The 12,411-nt window shown below is 39.8% G+C and overlaps 1 protein-coding gene across 4 annotated transcripts in view; it reads left to right on the top strand.

The window, feature by feature from the left end:
- The window catches only part of LOC5579882 (hemicentin-1), a 609,400-nt gene that overhangs the window by 495,636 nt on the left and 101,353 nt on the right, over positions 1 to 12,411 (top strand). The window lies entirely within an intron of this gene.

Genomic DNA, 12,411 nt, shown 5'->3' with positions numbered 1-12,411 from the left:
TTCCGAACACTAGGCTTTTCAAAGTTATTTTCAAGAAATTCAAATGTTTACATAGGATGATTAATCCTTCTATGAATCAAGTGCTTCATTTAAAATTTGCGAAAATATCATTTTTTTTTAAATCGTCACTGTTCTGAATTTGATACAAAATGGTATATCGGCCTACTTCACACCAAGCAGATAATCAGGTAACCCTATCAGTTCACACATAAATCCATCGCCGAGCAAATTTCTCCGCTAACCCCATTTCAGGACGGCAGCAAAAGTTTTACAACAGTGTGTCAGTCGAACAACCCCAGTAGGTATCGCAGGAATCATCGTCGTCCTCGTTGTTGCCGGGACAGGAAACGAGCAAGATTTGTTTGCGTGTTCCATCGTTCTCGGCTCCAGAGTTAGAAGTGACACCACACCAATGGGACGGTTTCAGTGTCGACATCGGATTCGAATTGTACATTTCCGGCAAATTTTTGTTTACATTGCTTCCGGATGCTATTTTGTCAGGTTAGTCCTCTGTCGGAAGGAACATTTCACAGGTGGTTCCTTGCTTTCGTGTATGGGCGGTGAACGAGTTTTTGTTGAGTTTAACTCCAATTTACAATGGGTCTGTGTGGGGGGGTGTTTTCCGGTGGCAAGCTAGAAGTGACAAGAGCCGGATTTACGACGGCCGTACATAAATTGTTGCCAAAGCAAGCGAGCTTCTTCTGAGGGTGGGATAGTCGTATATTGGAGAGGAACACGACTAGAAGTGATTCTAAATTACAGGTTAACCTCGATAGTAAGTTGGTTCCCGAAATGAAATTACCCTGAGAAGAAAATTGTTGACATTTAAATTATTTTAACGGAAATAATAAATCAATAATATGGCGAAGTTATACTGGCAAGAATACTGTACACAAAAAACCTCGCTCGAAGCTTTTTTCGTCGTTGAACCACTTCACATGCACCTTAAACAAGAAGCACTTTCTTGCTCTTACCATTTATGGGTACTGGATTTACTGGAGAAATCTAGTGAATCGTAGATCTTCACACACTTCGGTGTTTCCACTTTTGGTGAACTGGGACAAAATTGTCCTTGCTCCAAGTGATCTCACAGTTGCTTGTTACTTTCCTTACAGGACATTTACCACTCGATTCCCTTCACGGGATGAGTCGACGTCTGGTTATTTAGAAAGAAGTATACCAAACAATATAGTATGTTACACTGATGGCTCCCTTCTTCAAAGTAGAGCTGGTGCTGGTGTATATTTTCGTGAGTTAAGGCTGAATCAGTTTTACTCACTTGGTAGACACTTCACCGTTTTTCAGACGGAAATATTTGCTCTTATAAAATTGTACATTACTGAGCCATCTCCAGAGGTGGCGAAGTATTTTACAAATCAGTCAAAGCAGAATTGCAGTCTCTTGGTCAGAGCGTTGACAGGCCACTGCCGACTCATCTATCACATGACAAGTATTCAGCGTGCTGACTCATTTGTGTGTGATAGTTGTGATTCCGATTATGGACCTGGCACGTTTTTGCGCAAATGCGATTCCAATTTTTTGATTAATACCTAATATATGAAATTGAATTCAGAAGCCTGAATCTTCAGGCCGTTCTGTTGTTCTTAACCCGCTGTGGTAATGAGCTATAGGCTCTCTTCACGCTCATGCGTTTTGCAGTGTCCTTTTTAGGGCGCTGTTTGAACCAGGGTTGTTAACGTTAATCAACGATTAACGCCGTTTCGTTGATTCGTCAACTTTAATTGTAACGATCAACGAATTTTGCGTTGATTTTTCGGAGCCGTTGATCAACGTTAACGTTAACGATTGGCGTTGATTTAACGTCAACGGTCAAAGTTAATTTTTTACGTTAATTATGGCCTTTGCCATATTTTTAGCCAATCCCAGAGTTTGTTTCAAGTGGGATATGTAATGTAGCGAGAGGCAGGAAATAAAACAGCAAATAAGTTAAAAATAAATTTTCGGTTTATTTATCTATTGTGTTCAGACTTTAACAAAAAAAAAACATGTAGTTTATTGCATCTACTTTTTCATAATGAGTGAACTTTATTTTTAACTCCAATCAAAGACAAAAGCTTGTATCCTGTTTTTCCATACAAAATTAGCAACTAGGCACTGTATCACAGTTTAGTTGGAATTGCCATGAAATAAGTATGACGAACTACAAATAACCGGTTCAATTTTTAGTGAATTTATCACATTGCAATCATTTTTGAAGATTTTCAGAGGTTTGCTTGAAGATAGAAGATAGGGAACAGAGAGATTTGTTTAATTTGATTACAAACGGTGAGGATCTGGATCCTATTCTTGGCACATTAGATTCGCTTCGACAGTAATTTCTTTTGAAAGCTACTGAGCTCATATTTGGCCACAATTAAAGCTCATATTTGCGTCGCCCCATGCCAAAGTGGTTCATGAAAGTGCTCAAGTGGTATGTTCTGCAAATTTACGTAACTTCTGAATGTGAACAAATTGGTTGAACAAATTTCTCCACCCAAAACATACCGTTTTTGAATTAGATAATAAAATCTCTCGGTTGCTTTTGTCTTTGATCAACCCTCTGGAACTTTTTGGTAAATGAGTGCAATACAATATAAGGAATTCGCTATAGATATAACTGCAGGTCATTTGAAGTTCGTCATTCAAATTTCAGTCAATTCGAACTACCAGAAGTTGAAACACAGGTATTTGGCCTAGAAAAATAGCATTTGGTTACTCACTTTTGTCACTAGATGAACTAATTTTGCAGGAAATAGCTTCGTGGCCACTAGATGTTTTTTCCAGATGTGTATGTTCAGGAGATCAAGCAACTGCAACACAATTTTCAATGCTGAGGTCTGCGATGTGAGCGGCAACAATTTTCAATCCATGCAGTCTTTCAGCCTTGAAATTTGTGATGTCGAAACGCCTTCACTTTCCGGAAACCAGTGTACAGTATTTGAAAATTTCCTCGACGAAAGGGCCACTTGGCGACATTGGTCGGTAGTTCTTCATTTGCAACGCGTTCGGATTTCTCTTCCACTCGAACACAATTGTTCTTAGCCCTTGCTGCTTGCATCCTTTTATATCCGTAAACATTTTTTTCAATTTCCTTGTTTCTCCTTGTTTATCAACGTAGCGAAAATTTTCATTGCATCTACACAGGTCACCCAGTAATCAACGATAAGATTAACGATGTTCGTTGACGTTAATTCAACGCAATCCGTTGACGCTAACGTTAAAAAACATAAAAATCAATGAAACGCCGTTAACGTTGATCTCGAGAAAAATTAACGTTAACGGCGTTAATCGTTGATTAACGTTAACAACCCTGGTTTGAACCCACTGTGATATGGAGCTACATGCTCTCATTTCGTTAATGCGATTTTCCCTCTTCAAGGTACCCCACTCCTATTTCCTCCCATTTCCTCTCCCATCGGGTAGATGATGAAATAGGCTCAAATATGGCGATGGCACAAATCTCCCACTGGTGGGGAACGTGCCTTTGAGCCAGCCTTCTGATAGCTGATACCGTGTACTCCCGCTAATTTGAACCATGTCTCATGCAAACCATCGGGATTTATTTTCAATTTGAACTTTCAGTTGGTCGATGTTTAGTCAGAGTGGACCAAGAGCCTTTAGATAATTTCAGGAAATCGTACACCAGGTACTCGTAATAAAAATATGTTTTCATTATTTGCCGTTTTCAATTTGAGTTCTGGACTAATCTTCACAAGGCCAAAATATTTAGTAGTCCGGTCTGTCTGAACACCAACCAGCTATCCCAATTGACTGTTTTGTTCTGATTCTGCATACCGTTTCACAGCGTTCATTTTCTCCTATTTGCGTTCCATGAGGTCAATGACGTTTGAACCAATTATAATGTGAACGATGTGCAAATTAGCGGTGGTCCAATTAAAAGTGTTCAGATTAAAAGCGGTCAAAGTTACGTATTACTCAGGTCTATGAATTCGCTAGAAACTGTGAGACAGGCCTTTAAACTTGACTTGAAAAAGTCCTCTGTGAACTTTATTCTAGACAGTACTGTACGTTTTATTGAGTGATGCCTGTAAATCATTGTATGTATATGTTAAGAGAACATCGCGCAGCAACAACGGACCCGTTCCTCCAGGGTACAAGAGTTGATTTCCTTCGCAACACGGTGCACAATGGTCGGATTGAAAATGTCCGTCCAAAACTGGCCAGTTTTATCGCGTTAATCAAAGAAGTATCTATACCCAATATGCCCAATACGATGTTTTATTGTTTCAATAGTCCCTTTACCTTCAACGTAACTATGTTAATCATGCATGTTTTTTTTAGAAAAAAAGTAAAATTTTATAGAAAATACCTTTTTTTTTATTCATATTTGATCGTGTTTCATCAAAATGTACTCACCCAAAAAAACTATATACACTCCCGTGCAAAAGTTTGGGTTCACCCCCTGAAAAACATACAAAAGTGTTCTGTCCATATCTCTGTGATTACACGTCCAATTGAAACTCTTTAAGTCGCATTCGAAAGGCGAACCCAAACTTTTGCACGATGACTTGACTGACTGTTCCATTGATTTTGAATACTTTCCAGATTTTTCCGCCAAAATGTCGTGGGGTCTCTTTAAAGAATATAAGATTACGATTCTAATGACACTTTCATTTAAAATGTTGGTCGATCCAATGCTGAGGAAATTATACATGATTTTACAGTGTGTTTTTTTGAAAAATGTCACAAATTTAGGTAAAAATTTAGTATACAAAGTTAAAAGAATATTTTTGGAAAAATACATATGAAGTAAGAATAACTCTTTGCCTTTCGAATGCGGCTTCTTCTTCTTCTTTCTGGCGTTACGTCCCCACTGGGACAGAGCCTGCTTCTCAGCTTAGTGTTCTTATGAGCACTTCCACAGTTATTAACTGAGAGCTTACTATGCCAATGACCATTTTTGCATGTGTATATCGTGTGGCAAGTACGAAGATACTCTATGCCCTGGGAAGTCGAGAAAATTTTCCAACCCGAAAAGATCCTCGACCGGTGGGATTCGAACCCACGACCCTCAGCTTGGTCATGCTGATTAGCTGCGCGTTTACCGCTACGGCTATCTGGGCCCCGAATGCGGCTTAAAGAGTTTTAATTGGACGTGTAATCACAGAGATATGGTCTGAATACTTGTGCATGTTTTAAGAGAGTGAACCCAAACTTATGCACGGTAGTGTATATAGGATAGTTGAGCCCGCAAAAAGCTCTACTTTCAGAAAGATTGGTTAAAACGAGATAGCTTTATGGTTGGCCGAGGAAACGTAATGAGCAGTCTTTTGTAGATATGGACAAAATTATATTTCCTCCGCTGTACATTAAACTGGGAATCTTCAATAGCTTTGTGAAGGCGTTGCAAAAAGAAGGTCCGACTTTCTAAAACTTGAAACCAATGTTGCTGAACAGCGATCGGAAACACGAGGCACGATGAATTTTCCTAAGCATCAAAACAAAATCTGCGAATAAACCCGAATAACCGTTCGGGTGCTTCATTCGTTCGTGTTTAATGTTCGGATCGCTGTTTCTCCCGACGCTATCATCGGTTGATTTTCCATCGCTTGATAATTTGAGCGTACGATCGACGCTGCCTGTTCTTCGTGAAATATTCACTTCTATCATCTTCATGCGGGCTCGCAACAAGCCGGTGCACCATGAAAGACGTGGTTGTCAAGAAAATTTATTTGCATGTACCTACTGTAGTTGATTTAAATGGCAGAAAACCTGTACTCTTCCAGACCTCTCATATTTTTGCTTTAACAACATTAAGGTAAATTAAACTTAATTCAAACACATAAAACAAAAGCAATTTTTGTTTTTATAGTGTGATGCTATATTTTAAATATAACTAAAAATAAGTGTTGAAATCGGTACATTTCACGATTCGTATACATGCCATCGATATCATGTTGCAACTGTATCTAGGAATTGCCAGAATATTTTTGCGCAATTAGCTAAAGAGTGGTCGAACTCCAAGCCATAGCCAGCAGCACCCAGCCACGCTCGTGCTGTGTACTTTAAGCGTGCTTTTGTTGGGCTGCGGGTACTCAGTACACGATACGACCAGCAGCGTGTTTGCTTGACTTTGCGAGAAGAAGCAACCATTCAATGAATCGTGGGAATAAACAGCGCGTGGATAAATGAATCCTACGAGTAGAAAGGCTTCGCGAGCAACTTATCGGCGTGTTCATTTTGCTTCTTCGGCGTTGCATCCGTTCGTTTTTGCGAAGCTCTTCGTGTGGCAAGAATGAAAAATGAGTTTTGACGAATGTTGGATCGCGAAGATGCGTAGATTAGCATTCGCGAAGAAGATCCATCGCAACACTGCTTGAAATCAGTGTTTCCAAACATTGGTACTTTGCGATTGTTCCGGTCCGTATTCTCTCGTTGACGTTCCTGTGCTGATGTGTTTTTACGGTTGGCTTGCAGGGCCTGACACCAACCCCCTAGATTTCCGGAGGACCATTCCCCCTAAATGTTCGGAGGGCCATAGTGCGCAGTTTAGCTTAGAGTCCTTCTCTGGCACTCGGACGATGATCAGCCGCCCCTGACATGGGGAACAGACGCTGTTGTGAGCCGCTCCTAACATGGAGTACAGACGCTCCAGGTTTGCAAAAGCAAAAGCAAACCCCCTTCCCTGTCAGCATACGACCAAAGTTCCCACCGGGGTTGGTTACCCGATCTTCCCCAAGGTTACTCGTACCCCGGCCAGTATCACGAGGAGGTAGGGATAGGAGTTGCTGGGCAAGAGGCTAAGGACCGCACAAAGGGGTCTATTTTATTCCTGCAGGTACGCGAGGTACCAATGTACGCCATGCCCAGCCATTTACCGCGCCATATCACATGTTGTTTTTATCGAAAAACGTTCGATTTATTCCATAGTCCAATCTACTGGTACATTACAACCATTGGTACCGGCACCCTATCAGATGTAATTCTGGAGGTTCCATTTGAGTAATGTTTGTCATCCCTTGGTCAAGACAAGTCCTTGGAGAAATTTTTAAAACGATTTCCGAAAAAAATATCGAATTTCTTTTTGAAGAGTTCTTGGATGAAAAATTTACTGAATGTGTATTGAAACGTTTGGAAAACAATCCTTGCATTAAACAAAAATACGCAATCGAATACCGCTTTATCTCAAATTCCGAACACTAGGCTTTTCAAAGTTATTTTTCAAGAAATTCAAATGTTTACATAGGATGATTAATCCTTCTATGAATCAAGTGCTTCATTTAAAATTTGCGCAAATATCATTTTTTTTTTAAATCGTCACTGTTCTGAATTTGATACAAAATGGTATATCGGCCTACTTCACACCAAGCAGATAATCAGGTAACCCTATCAGTTCACACATAAATCCATCGCCGAGCAAATTTCTCCGCTAACCCCATTTCAGGACGGCAGCAAAAGTTTTACAACAGTGTGTCAGTCGAACAACCCCAGTAGGTATCGCAGGAATCATCGTCGTCCTCGTTGTTGCCGGGACAGGAAACGAGCAAGATTTGTTTGCGTGTTCCATCGTTCTCGGCTCCAGAGTTAGAAGTGACACCACACCAATGGGACGGTTTCAGTGTCGACATCGGATTCGAATTGTACATTTCCGGCAAATTTTTGTTTACATTGCTTCCGGATGCTATTTTGTCAGGTTAGTCCTCTGTCGGAAGGAACATTTCACAGGTGGTTCCTTGCTTTCGTGTATGGGCGGTGAACGAGTTTTTGTTGAGTTTAACTCCAATTTACAATGGGTCTGTGTGGGGGGTGTTTTCCGGTGGCAAGCTAGAAGTGACAAGAGCCGGATTTACGACGGCCGTACATAAATTGTTGCCAAAGCAAGCGAGCTTCTTCTGAGGGTGGGATAGTCGTATATTGGAGAGGAACACGACTAGAAGTGATTCTAAATTACAGGTTAACCTCGATAGTAAGTTGGTTCCCGAAATGAAATTACCCTGAGAAGAAAATTGTTGACATTTAAATTATTTTAACGGAAATAATAAATCAATAATATGGCGAAGTTATACTGGCAAGAATACTGTACACAAAAAACCTCGCTCGAAGCTTTTTTCGTCGTTGAACCACTTCACATGCACCTTAAACAAGAAGCACTTTCTTGCTCTTACCATTTATGGGTACTGGATTTACTGGAGAAATCTAGTGAATCGTAGATCTTCACACACTTCGGTGTTTCCACTTTTGGTGAACTGGGACAAAATTGTCCTTGCTCCAAGTGATCTCACAGTTGCTTGTTACTTTCCTTACAGGACATTTACCACTCGATTCCCTTCACGGGATGAGTCGACGTCTGGTTATTTAGAAAGAAGTATACCAAACAATATAGTATGTTACACTGATGGCTCCCTTCTTCAAAGTAGAGCTGGTGCTGGTGTATATTTTCGTGAGTTAAGGCTGAATCAGTTTTACTCACTTGGTAGACACTTCACCGTTTTTCAGACGGAAATATTTGCTCTTATAAAATTGTACATTACTGAGCCATCTCCAGAGGTGGCGAAGTATTTTACAAATCAGTCAAAGCAGAATTGCAGTCTCTTGGTCAGAGCGTTGACAGGCCACTGCCGACTCATCTATCACATGACAAGTATTCAGCGTGCTGACTCATTTGTGTGTGATAGTTGTGATTCCGATTATGGACCTGGCACGTTTTTGCGCAAATGCGATTCCAATTTTTTGATTAATACCTAATATATGAAATTGAATTCAGAAGCCTGAATCTTCAGGCCGTTCTGTTGTTCTTAACCCGCTGTGGTAATGAGCTATAGGCTCTCTTCACGCTCATGCGTTTTGCAGTGTCCTTTTTTAGGGCGCTGTTTGAACCAGGGTTGTTAACGTTAATCAACGATTAACGCCGTTTCGTTGATTCGTCAACTTTAATTGTAACGATCAACGAATTTTGCGTTGATTTTTCGGAGCCGTTGATCAACGTTAACGTTAACGATTGGCGTTGATTTAACGTCAACGGTCAAAGTTAATTTTTTACGTTAATTATGGCCTTTGCCATATTTTTAGCCAATCCCAGAGTTTGTTTCAAGTGGGATATGTAATGTAGCGAGAGGCAGGAAATAAAACAGCAAATAAGTTAAAAATAAATTTTCGGTTTATTTATCTATTGTGTTCAGACTTTAACAAAAAAAAACATGTAGTTTATTGCATCTACTTTTTCATAATGAGTGAACTTTATTTTTAACTCCAATCAAAGACAAAAGCTTGTATCCTGTTTTTCCATACAAAATTAGCAACTAGGCACTGTATCACAGTTTAGTTGGAATTGCCATGAAATAAGTATGACGAACTACAAATAACCGGTTCAATTTTTAGTGAATTTATCACATTGCAATCATTTTTGAAGATTTTCAGAGGTTTGCTTGAAGATAGAAGATAGGGAACAGAGAGATTTGTTTAATTTGATTACAAACGGTGAGGATCTGGATCCTATTCTTGGCACATTAGATTCGCTTCGACAGTAATTTCTTTTGAAAGCTACTGAGCTCATATTTGGCCACAATTAAAGCTCATATTTGCGTCGCCCCATGCCAAAGTGGTTCATGAAAGTGCTCAAGTGGTATGTTCTGCAAATTTACGTAACTTCTGAATGTGAACAAATTGGTTGAACAAATTTCTCCACCCAAAACATACCGTTTTTGAATTAGATAATAAAATCTCTCGGTTGCTTTTGTCTTTGATCAACCCTCTGGAACTTTTTGGTAAATGAGTGCAATACAATATAAGGAATTCGCTATAGATATAACTGCAGGTCATTTGAAGTTCGTCATTCAAATTTCAGTCAATTCGAACTACCAGAAGTTGAAACACAGGTATTTGGCCTAGAAAAATAGCATTTGGTTACTCACTTTTGTCACTGACTAGATGAACTAATTTTGCAGGAAATAGCTTCGTGGCCACTAGATGTTTTTTCCAGATGTGTATGTTCAGGAGATCAAGCAACTGCAACACAATTTTCAATGCTGAGGTCTGCGATGTGAGCGGCAACAATTTTCAATCCATGCAGTCTTTCAGCCTTGAAATTTGTGATGTCGAAACGCCTTCACTTTCCGGAAACCAGTGTACAGTATTTGAAAATTTCCTCGACGAAAGGGCCACTTGGCGACATTGGTCGGTAGTTCTTCATTTGCAACGCGTTCGGATTTCTCTTCCACTCGAACACAATTGTTCTTAGCCCTTGCTGCTTGCATCCTTTTATATCCGTAAACATTTTTTTTCAATTTCCTTGTTTCTCCTTGTTTATCAACGTAGCGAAAATTTTCATTGCATCTACACAGGTCACCCAGTAATCAACGATAAGATTAACGATGTTCGTTGACGTTAATTCAACGCAATCCGTTGACGCTAACGTTAAAAAACATAAAAATCAACGAAACGCCGTTAACGTTGATCTCGAGAAAAATTAACGTTAACGGCGTTAATCGTTGATTAACGTTAACAACCCTGGTTTGAACCCACTGTGATATGGAGCTACATGCTCTCATTTCGTTAATGCGATTTTCCCTCTTCAAGGTACCCCACTCCTATTTCCTCCCATTTCCTCTCCCATCGGGTAGATGATGAAATAGGCTCAAATATGGCGATGGCACAAATCTCCCACTGGTGGGGAACGTGCCTTTGAGCCAGCCTTCTGATAGCTGATACCGTGTACTCCCGCTAATTTGAACCATGTCTCATGCAAACCATCGGGATTTATTTTCAATTTGAACTTTCAGTTGGTCGATGTTTAGTCAGAGTGGACCAAGAGCCTTTAGATAATTTCAGGAAATCGTACACCAGGTACTCGTAATAAAAATATGTTTTCATTATTTGCCGTTTTCAATTTGAGTTCTGGACTAATCTTCACAAGGCCAAAATATTTAGTAGTCCGGTCTGTCTGAACACCAACCAGCTATCCCAATTGACTGTTTTGTTCTGATTCTGCATACCGTTTCACAGCGTTCATTTTCTCCTATTTGCGTTCCATGAGGTCAATGACGTTTGAACCAATTATAATGTGAACGATGTGCAAATTAGCGGTGGTCCAATTAAAAGTGTTCAGATTAAAAGCGGTCAAAGTTACGTATTACTCAGGTCTATGAATTCGCTAGAAACTGTGAGACAGGCCTTTAAACTTGACTTGAAAAAGTCCTCTGTGAACTTTATTCTAGACAGTACTGTACGTTTTATTGAGTGATGCCTGTAAATCATTGTATGTGACGTATATGTTTAAGAGAACATCGCGCAGCAACAACGGACCCGTTCCTCCAGGGTACAAGAGTTGATTTCCTTCGCAACACGGTGCACAATGGTCGGATTGAAAATGTCCGTCCAAAACTGGCCAGTTTTATCGCGTTAATCAAAGAAGTATCTATACCCAATATGCCCAATACGATGTTTTATTGTTTCAATAGTCCCTTTACCTTCAACGTAACTATGTTAATCATGCATGTTTTTTTTAGAAAAAAAGTAAAATTTTATAGAAAATACCTTTTTTTTTATTCATATTTGATCGTGTTTCATCAAAATGTACTCACCCAAAAAACTATATACACTCCCGTGCAAAAGTTTGGGTTCACCCCCTGAAAAACATACAAAAGTGTTCTGTCCATATCTCTGTGATTACACGTCCAATTGAAACTCTTTAAGTCGCATTCGAAAGGCGAACCCAAACTTTTGCACGATGACTTGACTGACTGTTCCATTGATTTTGAATACTTTCCAGATTTTTCCGCCAAAATGTCGTGGGGTCTCTTTAAAGAATATAAGATTACGATTCTAATGACACTTTCATTTAAAATGTTGGTCGATCCAATGCTGAGGAAATTATACATGATTTTACAGTGTGTTTTTTTGAAAAATGTCACAAATTTAGGTAAAAATTTAGTATACAAAGTTAAAAGAATATTTTTGGAAAAATACATATGAAGTAAGAATAACTCTTTGCCTTTCGAATGCGGCTTCTTCTTCTTCTTTCTGGCGTTACGTCCCCACTGGGACAGAGCCTGCTTCTCAGCTTAGTGTTCTTATGAGCACTTCCACAGTTATTAACTGAGAGCTTACTATGCCAATGACCATTTTTGCATGTGTATATCGTGTGGCAAGTACGAAGATACTCTATGCCCTGGGAAGTCGAGAAAATTTCCAACCCGAAAAGATCCTCGACCGGTGGGATTCGAACCCACGACCCTCAGCTTGGTCATGCTGATTAGCTGCGCGTTTACCGCTACGGCTATCTGGGCCCCGAATGCGGCTTAAAGAGTTTTAATTGGACGTGTAATCACAGAGATATGGTCTGAATACTTGTGCATGTTTTTAAGAGAGTGAACCCAAACTTATGCACGGTAGTGTATATAGGATAGTTGAGCCCGCAAAAAGCTCTACTTTCAGAAAGATTGGTTAAAACGA

This window comes from Aedes aegypti, chromosome 3, assembly GCF_002204515.2.
Source record: "Aedes aegypti strain LVP_AGWG chromosome 3, AaegL5.0 Primary Assembly, whole genome shotgun sequence".
Taxonomy (NCBI): domain Eukaryota; kingdom Metazoa; phylum Arthropoda; class Insecta; order Diptera; family Culicidae; genus Aedes; species Aedes aegypti.
The sequence above is the reverse complement of the archived record's forward strand: the minus strand, read 5'-3'. Positions and strand labels throughout refer to the sequence as shown.